The following is a 17092-nucleotide window of genomic DNA, read 5'->3' as shown; positions in this document are numbered from 1 at the left end:
GGCATGTATGGGCCAAACCCAGCCCAGCCTCACAGGAACAAAGGATGCTGGCCTAGGCAGGAACAAAAGGATCTGTTGGCCTCTCAAATGAGTCACCCCACCTTCCTTTGGTCAGTTTGGGACTGCGATGAGGTAATGCTCACCTGACTCTGAAGGGGGCAGAGCCAAGAGGGAAGAAAGAACATGACAAAAGGGAGAGATGTTTGCCATGCTCTCTCTTCCACCTCCGTCTACAGACACCACCACCACCAAGCGATCGAAGCGCTGATCATAGGGGAGAGCCTGGCTGAAGGGCAACCAGTCAGCCTATGGTGAGAAGCATCTAAGTTTGTAAGGGCATTGAAAGTGTTAAGATCAGCTTAGAATGCGTTTTGCATTCATTTCATTTGACCAAATCTGACTTGTTATTCTTTGACTTATAATCACTTAAAATTTATCTTTGTAGTTAATAAATTTTGTTTGTTTGTTTACTCTACCGGGAGCACTGCATTTGGTCTGAAGCGTGTCAGAGACTCCTCTTGGGATAACAAGCCTGCTACATATCAATTTCTTTGTTAAATTGATGAACTCATATAAGTTTGCAGCATCCAGAGGGCATAACTGGGCACTGCAAGACGGAGGTTCCTAGGGCTGTGTCTGGGACCAGAGATATTGGCTAGTGTCATTCGGTTGCACAATCCAAGATGCAGGTTACATGCCAGAGGCTGTGCGTGAACAGCCCAGAAGTGGGGGTTCTCACAGCAGAGCAGGGTAAGGCTGGCTCCCAGAGTCAAGGATTGGAGTGACCTAGCAGATCACCAGTCCGGATAACACCAAAGGGGAACATCACGGGGTGCGTGTGCTGTTGACTGGCCATTTTCAAAAGATCTTGAGGAAGCTGGGTTAGGGTAATTGTGATGCTCCCCGCTGTTAGCTCAAATGCAAACATGGACCTGACATGAGGTGGGCAGCACTGGCCTCACATCTCCTGCAACTGCACAAAGCTCCGTGCAAAGTAAAAATTGGAAGAATTTGTGCATTTGCCTCCCCTTCTCAGAGGGCAGGTTCAGCAGAGGATACAGGAGGTCGGTTTCAGAGCTGTGTGGGACTCGTTACTGAGAAATTAAAAACATATTCCCAAGGAAAAAACACAGAAGAAAAAGGCCCTTTACCCCCAGGAGCAGCATAGTGCTAACTTCATGCCATCCTGCCTGCTGGTGGGGTAAAAACTCACTCCTTTTCTCAAGCCGATCAGGAAAGGTCTGTGACCCAGAGCAAGTGTGTGTGACTAGGCTCTGATCCTACAAACATGTTCAGCTTAACTTTGGGTGTGTGTGAGTGAGCAGTCCCTCTGAAATCACTTGTCTTTACTGAAGAGTTAACTCGAGTTCTCCTGTGGGTGTTCCCCCTAACCTGAGTCTTGTCCACACACACAAACCCCTCACTTGAGTATGCTGCTTTTAATTCGATCTGGCTGGGCTATCGGGGGTACAGAAGACAGCTCGCATGGACACAACTCATCAGCAGCTAACACAACCACTCTAGTGTGGACGCAGGCTAGCTCCACTCGAGTGCTACTAGTCCTCCAGCGCCTTCCTACAATTCCCCCATGGGCCCAGAAAGGACAGACAAGTTCTCCCCTAGTTCACTGGGAAAGAATCCGCAGAGCCATTCAGCTCATGGCAGTGCTAAGAACCAGGGGACTTGCCCCCAGGAGCCACAGCGCCTCACATGAGCCAGGGTAGCGCCAGTGTGGACACAGCAGCTGGAGGGTTACTGCACAGCGGGGCTGCTCTCATGTGAGTTGGGCTGACTTAAGAGGAGTCATCGGAGCGTAGGGTGCTCGAGTTAACTGTGCCCTGAAGATACACACACACAGGGTCTATGTGTGTGCACACGTGTGTGTGTCTGTACATGTTTGTGTGTGTGCGCATGTGTATTGGAAACCAAACTACTTTCGTACACAGACCCCCCCCCCAGGCTGGAGCCCGCACCCTAGGCTGGAGCCCCCTTTGCATCCCTGACCCTGATGCTTCCCTGTGACTGTTAACGGGCTTAATCAGTAACATCCCAAAGGACTCTTGCTTGTGCAAAACCAGAGCTATATCCTTAAAAGAATAAAAGTTTGCACAGGTCTGTGCGGTGAGACTGGGGCTGTAGAGAGTCTGCCCCACCCCCTTCCTTTCTCTCTCCCTCACACACACACACACACAGTGGTACCAACTGACACACAAACGTCTGCTGTTGACTAGAAGTGTCAGAGCTGCATGACTTTCCATTGACAAAGTGCTTCCTGAGAGTCCCCTGCCCTCTTCACACACCCCACCCCCTCACTCCTTCTGAGCTCTCCTGCCAACAGAAGATTGTTTGTTAACTCCACCCAGCAGTTTACTACCCACAAAAAACAGCTGTGCTATCTAACCAGGCCACAGGATCTGGTATCTTCAGCTCTCAGATATAAATCATAGGGTCTGGTCCCTCTTCCTTTTCTTTCCACATTTTACAGTTTACAGTAGCTCTTTGCAGGGCTACTTTACTGTATCATGTTTCTGGAAGGGAAATGTTCCCTCTGTGGGCAGGACTGGGAAGCAGGACTCCTGGACTCATAGACTCATAGACTTTAAGGTCAGAAGGGACCATTATGATCATCTAGTCTGACCTCCCGCATGATGCAGGCCACAAAGCCGTCCCAACCCCTTTCCCTTGACTCTGCTGTTGAAGTCCCCAAATCCTGTGGTTTAGAGACTTCAAGTAGCAGAGAATCCTCCAGCTAGCGACCCCCGCCCCATGCTGCGGAGGAAGGCGAAAAACCTCCAGGGCCTCTGCCAATCTACCCTGGAGGAAAATTCCTTCCCGACCCCAAATATGGCGATCAGTAGAACCCCGAGCACATAGGCAAGATTCTCCAGCCAGACCCTCATTGGCCATTATACTGTTTACCAGTGATGGCACGCTGTTCATTTGACTAAAATCATGTTATCCCATTAAACCATTCCCTCCATAAACTTATCTAGCTTAATCTTAAAACCAGACAGGTCCTTCGCCCCCACCGTTTCCCTCGGAAGGCTGTTCCAATATTTCACCCCTCTGATGGTTAGAAACCTTCGTCTAATTTCAAGCCTAAACTTCCCCACGGCCAGTTTATACCCATTCGTTCTCGTGTCCACATTTGTACTGAGCTGGAATAATTCCTCTCCCTCCCTGGTATTTATTCCTCTGATATAGTTAAAGAGAGCAATCATATCCCCCCTCAGCCTTCTTTTGGTTAGGCTAAACAACCCGAGCTCCTCGAGTCATACGACAGGTTTTCCATTCCTCTGATCATCCTAGTGGCCCTTCTCTGTACCCGTTCCAGTTTGAGTTCATCTTTTTTAAACATGGGAGACCAGAACTGCACACAGTACTCCAAATGAGGTCTCACCAGTGCTTTGTACAACGGAAGCAGCACCTCCTTATCCCTACTAGATATACCTCGCCTAATGCATCCCAAGACCGCATTGGCTTTTTTCACCGCCACGTCACATTGTCGACTCATAGTCATCCTGCGGTCTACCAGGACTCCGAAGTCTTTCTCCTCCTCCGTTACTTCCAACCGATGCGTCCCCAGCTTGTAACTAAAATTCTTGTTAGTCATCCCTAAATGCATCACCTTACACTTTTCACTATTAAATTTCATCCTATTTCTGTTACTCCAATTTACAAGGTCATTCAAGTCTCCCTGAAGAATATCCCGATCCTCCTCTGAATTGGCAATACCTCCCAGCTTTGTGTCATCCGCAAACTTTATCAGCCCACTCCTACAATTGGTTCCGAGGTCAGTAATAAATAGATTAAATAAAATCGGACCCAAAACCGAACCTTGAGGAACTCCACTGGTGACCTCCCTCCAACCTGACAGTTCACCTTTCAGTACGACCCGCTGCAGTCTCCCCATTAACCAGTTCCTTATCCACCTCTGGATTTTCATATTGATCCCCATCTTTTCCAATTTAACCAATAAATGCTCGTGCAGTACCGTATCAAACGCTTTACTGAAATTGAGGTATATTAGGTCCACCGCATTTCCCTTATCTAATAAGTCTGTTACTTTCTCAAAGACGGAGATCAGATTGGTTTGGCACGATCTGCCTTTGGTAAAACCATGTTGTAATTTGTCACAATTGCCATTGACCTCAAGGTCCTTAACTACTTTCTCCTTCAGAATTTTCTCCAGGACCTTGCACACTACAGATGTTAAACTGACAGGCCTGTAGTTACTTGGGTCACTTTTTTTCCCTTTCTTGAAAATAGGAACCACATTAGCTATTCTCCAGTCCAACAGTACCACCCCCGAGTTTAAAGATTCATTAAAAATTATCGCTAAGGGGCCTGCTATTTCTCGCGCCAGTTCCTTCAGTATTCTTGGATGAAGATCATCTGGTCCGCCCAACTTAGTCCCGTTAAGGTGTTCAAGTTTGGTTTCTACCTCGGATACGGTAATCCCCCATCCTGTATCCCCCTCTGTCACGCTGCCAATATTCCTAAGCCCTTCATTGGCCTCATTGAAGACCGATGCAAAATAGTCGTTTAGATATTGTGCCATGCCTAGATTATCCTTAATCTCCACTTCAGTTATAGTCTTCAGCGGTCCCACTTCTTCTTTCTTACTGGCTCTTCTATTCCCAGCTCTGCAAGCAACTTGCTGTGCCACCTTGGGCAAGACACGTCCCTGCTCTGTGCCTCAGTTTCCCCATCTGTGTAATGGGAATAACAGTCTCCCCTTCCTGCTGGGAGTGAGGAGTTACGATACTCCAGCAGGAAGCTGCTCTAGACACATGCAGCTCAGACCAACAGCACAGCTGGAAGAGCGGACTTCATGGCATAAAGCTGGGGAGCACATAAAGTGTGGCTCGCAACCTGCGGGGAGGGAGGGGCAGAGATCTAGGAGTGGGGCGGCATTGCTGGAAGGGAAGAGGTAGGGCACAAAAGAGATGGGTCTCAGAATTCATGGCTTTCCTGTTCTAAATAAGAGGTGGATGCTCTTATTTTAAAAGGTGTTTTATTATTCTGTAGTTTGTGCAGATTTGTTGTGCTGAGATCATTATTTATTATTAATTATTATTATTATTATAGCTCATAGGAACTCCAGTCACAGACAGGACACCACTGTGCCAGGCTCTGCACAAACACAGAACACAAACATTGTCTCTACCCTATGAGTGTATAGTCTGTGTAACAGACAAGAGAATCCTAGGTGGCGGGTACAGGCAGACGGGGGACAACAAGGAGACAGTACGTGTCAGCGTAACTGGTAGCAGTCTCAGCACATCAGCAGTCTGCCCATTGTCAAGTTTCTTTTAGACATTGTGGCAAAGAAGGGTTTTAAGGAGGGATTTGGAGGAGAACAGGATACTTTGGTGGACATTTATGGGAAGATGCTCTCAGGCACGAGGGGCAGCATGGGAGAAAGCACGTAGGGGCTTGTTTGAAAATGTAACAAGTGGGCGCTGGAGGCTAGAATCATGTGCCCATCAATGAGGGGAGTGGATTTTTCTTTACTGAATGAGAGATGGACAGGGATAGGCTGTGAAGGGCCTTGGAAGTGAAGATAAGTAGCTTATGTTTGAGGTTCCAAAGAGGATGGAACTTGGCTGTTCTCAGTGGTGGCAGATGACAGAACAAGGAGCAATGGTCTCAAGTTGCAGTGCGGGAGGTCTAGGTTGGATATTAGGAAACACTATTTCACTAGGAGGGTGGTGAAGCACTGGAATGGGCTACCTAGGGAGGTGGAGGTGGTGGAATCTCCATCCTTAGAGGTTTTTAAGGCTCGGCTTGACAAAGCCCCGGCTGGGATAATTTAGTTGGTGTTGGTCCTGTTTTGAGCAGGGGATTGGACCAGATGACCTCCTGAGGTCTCTTCCAACCCTAATATTCTATGACTCTATGTGACAGAGAATGGGAGCCAGTGAAGAAATGCAAAGAGAGAGGTGACATGGTCAAAGCGACAGGCTAGAAAATTATCTTTGCAGCTGCATTCTGCCTGGATCTGAGCAGGGCAAGATTCTCCAGGCCAGAGAGAAGGACGCTGCAGTAATTGAGACATGAGATGATGAGAGTCTTGACAGAGTTTTAGCTATGTGGATGGATAGGAGAGGCCGTATGTGAGGCGATGTCTACACCATTGCGGCATAGCCAATTAGCCCCATAGTGTAGATGCAGCCTACAGTGATGGAAGGGGTTTTCCATTGCTGTAGGAACATCACCTCGTTCAGCAATGGTAACTATGGACGCATTCTTCCATCGACCTAGCTACATCTACACTGGGGCTTAGGTCAGCATAGCTACGGCAATCTGGGATGTGGATTTTCGTGGTCTACAGCCCACTTCTTCGGATGCATACAGAGTGGAATAAATATTGAGAAGATATATACTCTGTATATATCTGTATGCATCCGAAGAAGTGGGCTGTAGTCCACGAAAGCTTATGCTCTAATAAATTTATTAGTCTCTAAGGTGCCACAAGTACTCCTGTTCTTTTTGCGGATACAGACTAACACGGCTGCTACTCTGAAGTTTGTCTGAAGGTTAATATCTTCTTTTGTGACCTCTGAATTAACAGAATACAAAGGCAGACAGGAACCGTCTGGTTATGTTGTCAACCTCTAACTATATATATGTAAACACAGAAAAAACACAATCATTATCTACGAATATGTCTCTTAAGGTTGAATCTGGGTCAATTAGTTTGCTAGTTGTGTAATTCTTTCTGGTTCTGTCACAAAGTTTGTTTTTTAAACCTTTATAAAGAAATCTTTAACTTTATACAAAACACACACACACAGCGGCCAATTTAAAAGAAAAAACAGCTTATGTAAAACAGTGGCTAGAAAGGCTGTTTCTCCCCCACTTCCTAACTTTTAAAATGCTGTTAAAGTTTTAAGAATTGCCTAAAGGAAAAACCAGTTGTAAAGAAGGCTTTAGATTGATGCAAAACATGAAAAAACTAGTTAAGAAAGCTATTTTTTCTAACTTTTGTTTTAAATCTAAACCGAGGAAAGTTTTAACAAACATTAATCAAAGGGAACATGCGTGTAGATTTCTTTATTTACAGCGTTTAATTTTGTACCAGGAGTTAAATTGCCTTTAAAATTGGTAGAAAGCCACTTATTGAAAGTTAAATCAAGCTCCCTTATTCCATTTACTTAAAGGTTTACTGGAAATTAGCACCTATTGACTTTAGTTGTAAGGAGACCTTTTAATTGAAGCTCGGTTTACAGGATATTCTTGTAAAGTGTGAATGTAATATTCCCATAATTTACAATAAAAGTTTAAAAAGACAAAAGTTGAATAACTGAATGATAGGAATAAAGCTATACGGGAACTAAACATGACACTAAGGGTACGTCTACACTTACTTTCTGGTTCGGCGGCAGGCAATCAATCTTCTGGGATCGATTTATCGCGTCTTGTCTAGATGCGATAAATCGATCCCGGATCGATCCCGGAAGTGCTCGCCGTCGACGCCGGTACTCCAGCTCGGCGAGAGGAGTACACGGCATCGACGGGGAAGCCTCCCTGCCGCGTCTGGACCCGCGGTAAGTTCGGACTAAGGTACTTCGAATTCAGCTACGTTATTAACATAGCTGAATTTGCGGACCTTAGTCCGAAGTGGGGGGTTAGTGTGGACCAGGCCTAAGAAAGCAGAATTTTGCAAGTTACTTCTAAATGTATGAAGATAAAATACTGAACCAGATCACCATTGTTATTGAAGTATGAGCCTGCGTTAAAAACAAATGCCCTTACTAACAGCAGATTCTGTAAAAGCTGTGATATTTTTTGTAGTGGTAAGAGAAAGTTTCTCTCCTGACCTCTTTTTTTTACACTTGGCCTTGCCTTACTTAAAACTATTGTTAGTAAAAAAAAAAAAAAAAAAAAAGGTGTTATACGTTGACATTAATGCAGACTTTTGAAATATATATATGCAGGGGTTAAAAACACATGCCTTTACTAACAGCAGATGCTATAAAAGCTGTGTGCTATTTTTTGTAGTAATAAGCGAAAGTCATCTCCCCCAGACTTTTTTTCTTAATTCTTTTGCTAACATGAATAAACAACACTGATCCTTTTTGACTGAGATGTAAATACTTGTTTTATAGTGAAATGTTAATTAAAACACATTTATATATGTGTTTCAACAAAAATTAGCATGCAGTAAGGAGAGGGTTGTGCTTTTTAAAAACATTTTGCAGTGAAATAAATTTTGAATCACAGGATTAAAATTAAATAATGTAAGCCTAAAGGGATGCCAAGTTTACTTACTATCCCTAATCATCATATCTGTGACACAGCTTAAACAAAGATTTTAGTCTAACGTGCACAGTAAGAAAAATCCCCGTAAAAATACTCTGTAAATTGTGAAGAAATAGCAATATTACAATTTATAATATATTCGGTATGTGTTTATTTAAAAATAATAATTTAAAGAGTTGCTTTACAATAAAAGTTTAAAAAATTAATGAAGGAGAGAAATTATATAGCAACACAGCCACTCCTGCCCCCCAACCATTTTTTCCTAGAAGAAAACTGTATGAAGAAGTTTCAGAGTAACAGCCGTGTTAGTCTGTATCCGCAAAAAGAAGAACAGGAGTACTTGTGGCACCTTAGAGACTAACAAATTTATTAGAGCATAAGCTTTCGTGGACTACAGCCCACTTCTTCGGATGCATATGAAGTGGCTGTAGTCCACGAAAGCTTATGCTCTAATAAATTTGTTAGTCTCTAAGGTGCCACAAGTACTCCTGTTCTTCTTTTTGTATGAAGAAGGTAGATAACAATTGACCCCTTCACCCTTGGTCTTTGAAAATATTACTTTAAAAAAAATAATTTTTAGGGGCCCCCTTTTTTTACAGGATTAGTCCTATAAATAGAATGAGAAAACTGGACATAGTGTTCAAAAGAAATATTGCTGATGTACTTTTATGTAAGACTTCTGTCTCCATGGGGAGCAACGAAATAGTAAAAAAAAATACTATTTTGTGTATGCCACCATGTTTTTATGCATGGGGGGTGTTTAGCAAAAAATAGTAGCTTTTGATTTTAAATAGGACGATGCCTTTTTCCTTGAAATATCACAAGCTGCACTAGAAGGATGAACAAATTTTGGTAAGTTCATGTTTAATGTTTTACAGAATTATGGTTTTATTTTTGGAAGAAAAATGTTTTTAAAGTTTCTTTTTTTATAATTATTTTTTAATTTAGACCAAGATGGAGGTCAAATTCAACGCATGATAGTTTTTCCTGACAATACAGAAGACGATATGGGTTGTTGTTTTTTTAATATGAGTTTTCAGCTTTCTGCCTCTTCTCCCTGAGGTCCTGCCCTCGCTCTGCCCTCTCTCCTGAGGCCCCCCCGCCCGCCACTCGCACCTCTCCATCCCCATCCCTGAGGACTCTCTGCTCCATCCTCGGAGAAGGGGGCCGAGTGGGAGCAGGGAGCAGAGTGGGGGTGTAGCGTGGGCAGGGCCTCAGGGGGAGGAGTCTGAGCAGGGGCGGGCCTCAGAACAGAGCAGGAGGCGGGGCCACACTCCAGGCGCTGGTGGCCCCACACACACAGACACACACATACACTTAGGGCGCTCAAGCCCAGCCTCCCCAAATGCAGGAGTCATGCGCCGCCCATGGTTGCCATTACAAACAGCAGTTGATATAAAGGTTGTGTTGTTTTTTGTAGTGATAAGAGAAAGTTTCTCCCCTCTGCCCCACCTCTTTTTTACAGTCTGGTCTTGCCTTACTTAAAACGATTGTTACTAAAAAAAATAAAATAAAAATAAATAAAAATAAAAAAGAACATGGGGTATTGCATGCAAGAATTTGCTTCCCTGAAGCAGTTACATTTGTTTTACCTCCATAAAGGGCATCTCCTCAATCTTTTAGCTCTCTCCCACTGTTTTTTTCATAGCCCTCTTTACCTTTTTAGATTTCATGTTTAGTCAGAGCTGTTTACCCTTTACCACTTTCTCCAATTTTACAAACACTGCCTGTGTTTCTGTTATCTTTTGATCTAAGGCCTCCCTCTCTTCTGGCAAATCTTGTGTTTGAAACAAATAAAAAACTAGATTCTTTTTCTCTGTTGAATGCCTAAGAACCTGAACAACTCTTTACAATGAGCAATTGTTGCATCAAAACCATTTGTCCCTGGCAAGCTGACAGATGGCCAGGTGTTTGTAACAAAGGCTCAGGGTTGTTCGGAATTGGGGGTGTTGGCCTTTTTGTGTCGTGACTGCCATTTACCCCAGACCCTGGAAACTGCAGCTGCTTCAGAGGATCTTGTAGAAGCTAACTTTGCCCTTTTTAAAGCTGCTTCCTTTGAGTCCTTATGTAAAGAGAAGGCTCTGGATGTGCTGGGCTGTTCATAATCGGAGGTGCTGGCCCTTTTGTGTCATGTTTGCGGCTTACCCCCATTCCTGTAAACTGCAACTGCTTCAGGGAAGCTTGTAGAAGTCATCTTTGCCCTTTTTAAAGCCAGTTCCTCTGATATTTCTTCTTGTAGAATAACACTAGATAAGTCTGCCAATATACAAAAATGCAATGTTTTTAAAACAAAAACCTGTCAAAAATAGAGACACCTCTAACAAATTCCTGCATGGCATAACCCGTGCAGCCAGGTGATGAGCGTGCCAATTTGCCCATGAATCCAACCTCTCTGCTGCAGCAATAGGTGTTACTCACAGTGGAAAAAGTCCTCACAGTGTAGGGAGGCTCCTCAGTGTTTCTAAGTCTTGTTGATCTCTCCCAGAGTAGTTTGGAAAACGCATTTCAGGGCAAAATAAGCAACACCCCAGGCAGGGAGAGACAGTCAGGAGATCGCCTGCGCTCCCCTCAGGCAGGAGACAGTCAGCAGTGCCAGGTTTACAATGACGCCAGTGGCTCCATGGAGCCAGGCCTATGCTCAGAAGGGGCCCCGGCCTGCTCCACTTGCACTGTGCCCTGAGACCCCACTGGCTCCCCCCGCCCACCAGCTGCTCCTCTCGGCCTGCCCGCTGGCCAACCGAGGGTTCCTCTCTGCCCCCGGCTGGACCCCAGTGCACCTCCGGCTACGGGCAGTCTCTGCTTCCCACCACCTGTAGGGCCCTGCGTGTCTCCCTGGAGCTGAACCGCCTGGGACTAGTGGAGACGCCTGGCCAGGCAAGTGGGTCCTGAGGGAGCCCAGCAGGGGCAGGCCCTGGCCTGGCTGATCGCGCCACTTCCAAGAGGCCGGATTGATTCCTGGACCTGGGACAGCCCTGGCTGCGCTGCCGGCTCAGCCTGACAGACACAGTTGCCTCCCAGCCGGGCTGTTGAGTGCGGCCGGGGGGCAGGCCATGGGGCAGTGGGTCTCCTGGGGGTCTGGGGAGGTGCTGGGCTGTGACGGGGCGGGGAAGATGTGTGTTGGGGAACTAGGGAGTGGGAGTTCTGTGGGGGTGCTGGGCAGTTGTGGTGGGGTTGTGGGCAGGGGTGGTGTTGTGCAGGGTGCTGTGCATTTGTGGGGGGGTCAGAGGGGTGCTGGGCATAGGGAGCTGCAGGGGTGATGGGTGGGGGAGCTGTGTGGCACAACATGGGCCTGCCCCCGAGGGCAAGGGGCATGCTGGCAGCACAGGGCCAGGGGGGCCACTGTGCATCTGGCAACAGTTGGTTTGTAAATAGCGCCCTCGCACTGGGCTGGGTGGAGCGGGGCCGCCCCTGCCATGCCATGCCCCATTGCCCCTGGCTGGCTCCTCGCTCTGGAGACTGACCTCCCCATGCCATGGTCCATTGCCTCCATGGGAGCCCACAAATATGTTTGGTCCTGGGCCCATAAAAGGTTAATCCAGCCCTGACAGTCAGGGAATCGCTCGCACTCCCCTCAGGCAGGGGAGACAGGCAGGGAATCGCCCGCTATCCCCACAGGCAAAGCTCTCCTCCTCTCATCATCCTCTGATTGTCTTAATCAGCCTTCCATCCCCCAGGGTTTGCCCAATCACCAGGCTCAGCGCCCTGGGCGAGGTGAGCACGCTGCCGTCTTCCCCATCTCTTGTCTACCCAGCAACAAGCCTGGCTCCCTTTCTCATCTGGCCTATTAACCTGGGTTCAGTTTGTTTCTCCATTCATAAAATAGAGACAACTGTCACCTGTCAATGAGAGAGGCCATTCGAACTCTGAATAACTAATGGCTTTGAGAAGGAGAATTGAATGCTCCTGCTCACCTTCTCATTGTGCAGGAACAAGGGTTGTTTCTATTAGGGTTACCAACTTTCTACTGGCACAAAACCAAACACCCTTTCCCCGCCCCTGCCCCCCCCCTCATCTGAGGCCCTGCCCCTGCCCCACCCCTTCTCTGAGACCCTGCCCCTGCTCACTCCATTCCCTCTCTCTCTGTCGCTCTCTCTCCCCCACCCTCTAACTCTTTCACCCATTCTCACCAGGCTGGCTCAATGCAGGGGGGTGAGGGCTCTGGCTGGGGGTGTGGTCTCCGGGGTGGGGCCAGAAACTAGGAGTTCAGGGTGCGGGATGGGGCTCCGGGCTGAGGCAGTGGGTTCGGATGCAGGAGGGGGTGAGGTCTCTCTCTGGGGGTGCAGGCTCTGGTGTGCGGCCGGGGATGAGGGATTTGGGGTGCAGGAAGGTGCTCTGGGCTGGGGCCGAAGGGTTCGGAGGGCAGGGGAGGGATCATCAGGGCTGGGGCAGGGGGTTGGGGTGTGGGAGGGGGTGAGGAGTGCAGGCTCCCGACGGCACTTACCTCAAGCAGCTCCTGGAAGCAACAGCATGTCCCCCCTCTGGCTCCTACACAGAGGCACCGCTAGGTGGCTCTATGTGCTGCCCCGTCCGCAGGCGCTGCCCCTGCAGCTCCCATTGGCTGCAGTTCCCAGCCAATGGGAACTGTGGAGCCAGCGCTTGGAGTAGGGACAGCGTGCGGAGCCCCCTAGCTGCCCCTACACCTAGGAGACAGAGGCGGGACATGCCACTGCTTCCGGGAGCCGCAGGGAGCCTGCCTTAGCCCCGCTGTGCCACTGACTGGAATTTTAACAGCCTAATCAGCGGTGCTGACTGGAGCCAACAGGATCCCTTTTTGACCGGGCGTTCCAATCGAAAACCGGACACCTGGCAACCCTATGCAGCGGAAATTGGTTCAGCTCTTAAACCACGTCCTGCAACAGGAAGTGAGGCAAGGGCTGTCAAGTGTGTGTAGTCTGGACTTTCCTGGAAGCCCCAGGTGGCACCCCAACTTGTCCTCACCCGCTGCTAGGAATATCAACCTGATGCCAGCTGGAGACTGACCTTGCTCTGGGTGTGGGGGCAAAAGGCAGGCTGCAGGAAACAAACCAAACACACTGTACGGGGAGATGTCAGCAAACCAGGAAAGTGCCTGAAACCACTATGGCTTATTGCTAAAAGCAGCCAAATCAGCAGGCTTAGTTTAACCAAGGCAGGAGGGGAGGGGAGTTTGGGGTGCCACAGAAAGGGCAACTTGACCCCTTGTCCTTCCTGATAAGAATTGTGTTGAAGTTGCTGATCCATGCATTTTAGAAGAGCAGGATGTGCCCCAGGAATGTCTAGTGGGGCCTCAAGGCCGCAAACTCTGGAAAAACCCACACCTGGTTAATCAATAATCAGAAGGAACCTCTTGCTTCACCATTGAAACTGCTTACTTAAGTTTTCTTTAAGAGACATGTCATTCTATTATTAATGTATAAATAAGGGGGAAAAGTTTGAGGTAATCGGACTCTTCCGGACTCTCCCTCTGGATACATCTTGCAGTCCCCAGTGACAGACGGGCTGCTGCTGTGCCACACAAGAGCCACACTCAGCTTTGGTAATTATCGAGGGTTGGGGGTGTTTAACTAACCTGTTGTGGACTAACCTGTAAGTGCTTGAGACTAAGGGTATGTCTACACTACGAAATTAGTTCGAATTTATAGAAGCCGGTTTTATTGAAATCGGTTGTATACAGCCGATTGTGTATGTCCACACAATAAAATGCTCTAGGTGCTCTAGTCGGCAGACCGTGTCCACAGTACGAGGCTAGCGTCGACTTCCGGAGCATTGCACTATGGGTAGCTATCCCACAGCTATCCCACAGTTCCCGCAGTCTCCGCCGCCCCTTGGAATTCTGGGTTGAGATCCCAATGCCCGGATGATGCAAAACAGTGTCGCGGGCGGTTCTGGGTACATGTCGTCAGGCCCCTCCCCCCTCGTCACAGCAACGGCAGACAATAGATTCGCGCCTTTTTACCTGGGTTACCTGTGCAGACAACATACCACGGCAAGCATGGAGCCCGCTCAGCTCAGCTGAGCTCACCGTCACCATATGTCCTCTGGGTGCCGGCAGACGTGGGACTGCATTGCTACACAGCAGCAGCTGCTAACTGCCTTTTGGCGGTAGACGGTGTAGCATGAGTGATAGCCGTGGGGCTGGCAGCCGTAGTGCTGCATTGCACCAGCCCCTTCCAGGCGATGGTATATTATGACTGGTACCCGTCGTCGTCATACTGGTATGGCTGTCAATCATGGCCACCTGGGCAGACATGGTACTGTTTTGATGATGACGACGGTTACCAGTCATAATATACTATTTTCTGCCAATTGCCCAATATTGTCTGCTAAGCACCCAGAAGAGGCCGAGGGCGATCTGGGTGCTGGCGGACGTGGGGCTGGCAGACGTGGGGCTGCATTGCTACACAGCAGCAGCCCCTTGCCTTTTGGCAGATGATGGTATATTATGATTGGTACCCATCATCATCGTACTGGTATGGCTGTCACTCCTGCTGCAGCGTCGGCTGCCACCTTAAGATGTAAAAAATAGATTTGTTCTGTGTTCATTTGCTTCCCCTTCCTCTGTGAAATCAACGGCCTGCTAAGCCCAGGGTTTCCAGTTTAATCTTTGGGGGGACCATTCTGTGTGACAGTTGTTTGTGTTTCTCCCTGTTCCTGTACCTGTACGCCATGTCGTCACTCGGCCCTCCCTCCCTCCCTCCCTCCCTCCCGCCCTCCTTCTCCTGGTCCATCAGATACTACTTTCGCGCCTTTTTTCTGACCAGGCGCCATAGCTAGCACTGGGATCATGGAGCCCGCTCAGATCACCGCGGCAATTATGAGCACTATGAACACCACGCGCATTGTCCTGGAGTATATGCAGAGCCAGAACATGCCAAGGCGAAACCCGGACCAGGCGAGGAGGCGATTGCAGCACGGCGACGAGAGTGATGAGGAAATTGACATGGCCATAGACCTCTCACAAGGCACAGGCCCCAGCAATGTGGAAATCATGGTGTTACTGGGGCAGGTTGATACCGTGGAACGCCGATTCTGGGCCCGGGAAACAAGCACAGACTGGTGGGACCGCATCGTGCTGCAGGTATGGGACGATTCCCAGTGGCTGCGAAACTTTCGCATGCGTAAGGGCACTTTCATGGAACTTTGTGACTTGCTTTCCCCTGCCCTGAAACGCCAGGATACCAAGATGAGAGCAGCCCTCACAGTTGAGAAGCGAGTGGCGATAGCCCTGTGGAAGCTTGCAACGCCAGACAGCTACCGGTCAGTCGGGAATCAATTTGGAGTGGGCAAATCTACTGTGGGGGCTGCTGTGATCCAATTTGCCAGGGCAATGAAAGACCTGGTGATAGCAAGGGTAGTGACTCTGGGCAACGTGCAGTCAATAGTGGATGGTTTTGCTGAAATGGGATTCCCAAACTGTGGCGGGGCCATAGATGGAACCCATATCCCTATCTTGTCACCGGAGCACCAAGCCACCGACTACGTAAACCGCAAGGGGTACTTTTCAATGCTGCTGCAAGCCCTGGTGGATCACAAGGGACGTTTCACCAACATCAACGTGGGATGGCCGGGAAAGGTACATGATGCTCGCGTCTTCAGGAACTCTGCTCTGTTTCGAAAGCTGGAGGAAGGGACTTTCTTCCCGGACCAGAAAGTGACCATTGGGGATGTTGAAATGCCTATCGTGATCCTTGGGGACCCAGCCTACCCCTTAATGCCATGGCTCATGAAGCCGTACACAGGCAGCCTGGACAGGAGTCAGGACCTGTTCAACTACAGGCTGAGCAAGTGCCGAATGGTGGTGGAATGTGCATTTGGACGTTTAAAAGCGCGCTGGCGCAGCTTACTGACTCGCTCAGACCTCAGCGAAAAGAATATCCCCATTGTTATTGCTGCTTGCTGTGCGCTCCACAATATCTGTGAGAGTAAGGGGGAGACCTTTATGGCGGGGTGGGAGGTTGAGGCAACTCGCCTGGCCGCTGATTACGCGCAGCCAGACACCAGGGCGGTTAGAGGAGCACAGCAGGGCGCGGTGCGCATCAGAGAAGCTTTGAAAACGAGTTTTGTGACTGGCCAGGCTACTGTGTGAAACTTCTGTTTGTTTCTCCTTGATGAACCCTAAACCCCCCCCCCCCCGACCCGGTTCACTCTACTTCCCTGTAAACCAACCACCCCACCCCACCCTCCCCTCCCCTCCCGCTTGCAGAGGCAATAAAGTCATTGTTTTTTCACATTCATGCATTCTTTATTAGTTCCTTACAGAGGTAGGGGGATAATTGCCAAGGTAGCTGGGATGGGTGGGGGAGGAGGGATGGAAAAGGACACACTGCATTTTAAAACTTTAACTCTTATTGAAGCCCAGCCTTCTGATGCTTGGGCGATCATCTGGGGTGGAGTGACTGGGTGGACGGAGGCCCCCCCACCGTGTTCTTGGGCGTCTGGGTGAGGAGGCTATGGAACTTGGGGAGGAGGGCTGTTGGTTACACAGGGGCTGTAGCGGCGGTCTCTGCTCCTGCTGCCTTTCCTGCAACTCAACCATACGCTCGAGCATATCACTTTGATGCTCCAGCAGACGGAGAATTGCCTCTTGCCGTCTGTCTGCAAGCTGACGCCACCTATCGTCTTCAGCCCGCCACCTCTCCTCTCGTTCATGTTGGGCTTTTCTCATCTCCGACATTGACTGCCTCCACGCATTCTGCTGTGCTCTATCAGCCTGGGCGGACATCTGCAGCTCCGTGAACATCTCGTCCCTCGTCTTACGTTTTCTCTTTCTAATGTTCACGAGCCTCTGCGAAGGAGAAACATTTGCAGCTGGTGGAGGAGAAAGGAGAGGTGGTTAAAAAAGACA

Source organism: Malaclemys terrapin, chromosome 21, assembly GCF_027887155.1.
Source record: "Malaclemys terrapin pileata isolate rMalTer1 chromosome 21, rMalTer1.hap1, whole genome shotgun sequence".
NCBI lineage: Eukaryota > Metazoa > Chordata > Testudines > Emydidae > Malaclemys > Malaclemys terrapin.
This window is presented reverse-complemented; position numbering follows the sequence as displayed.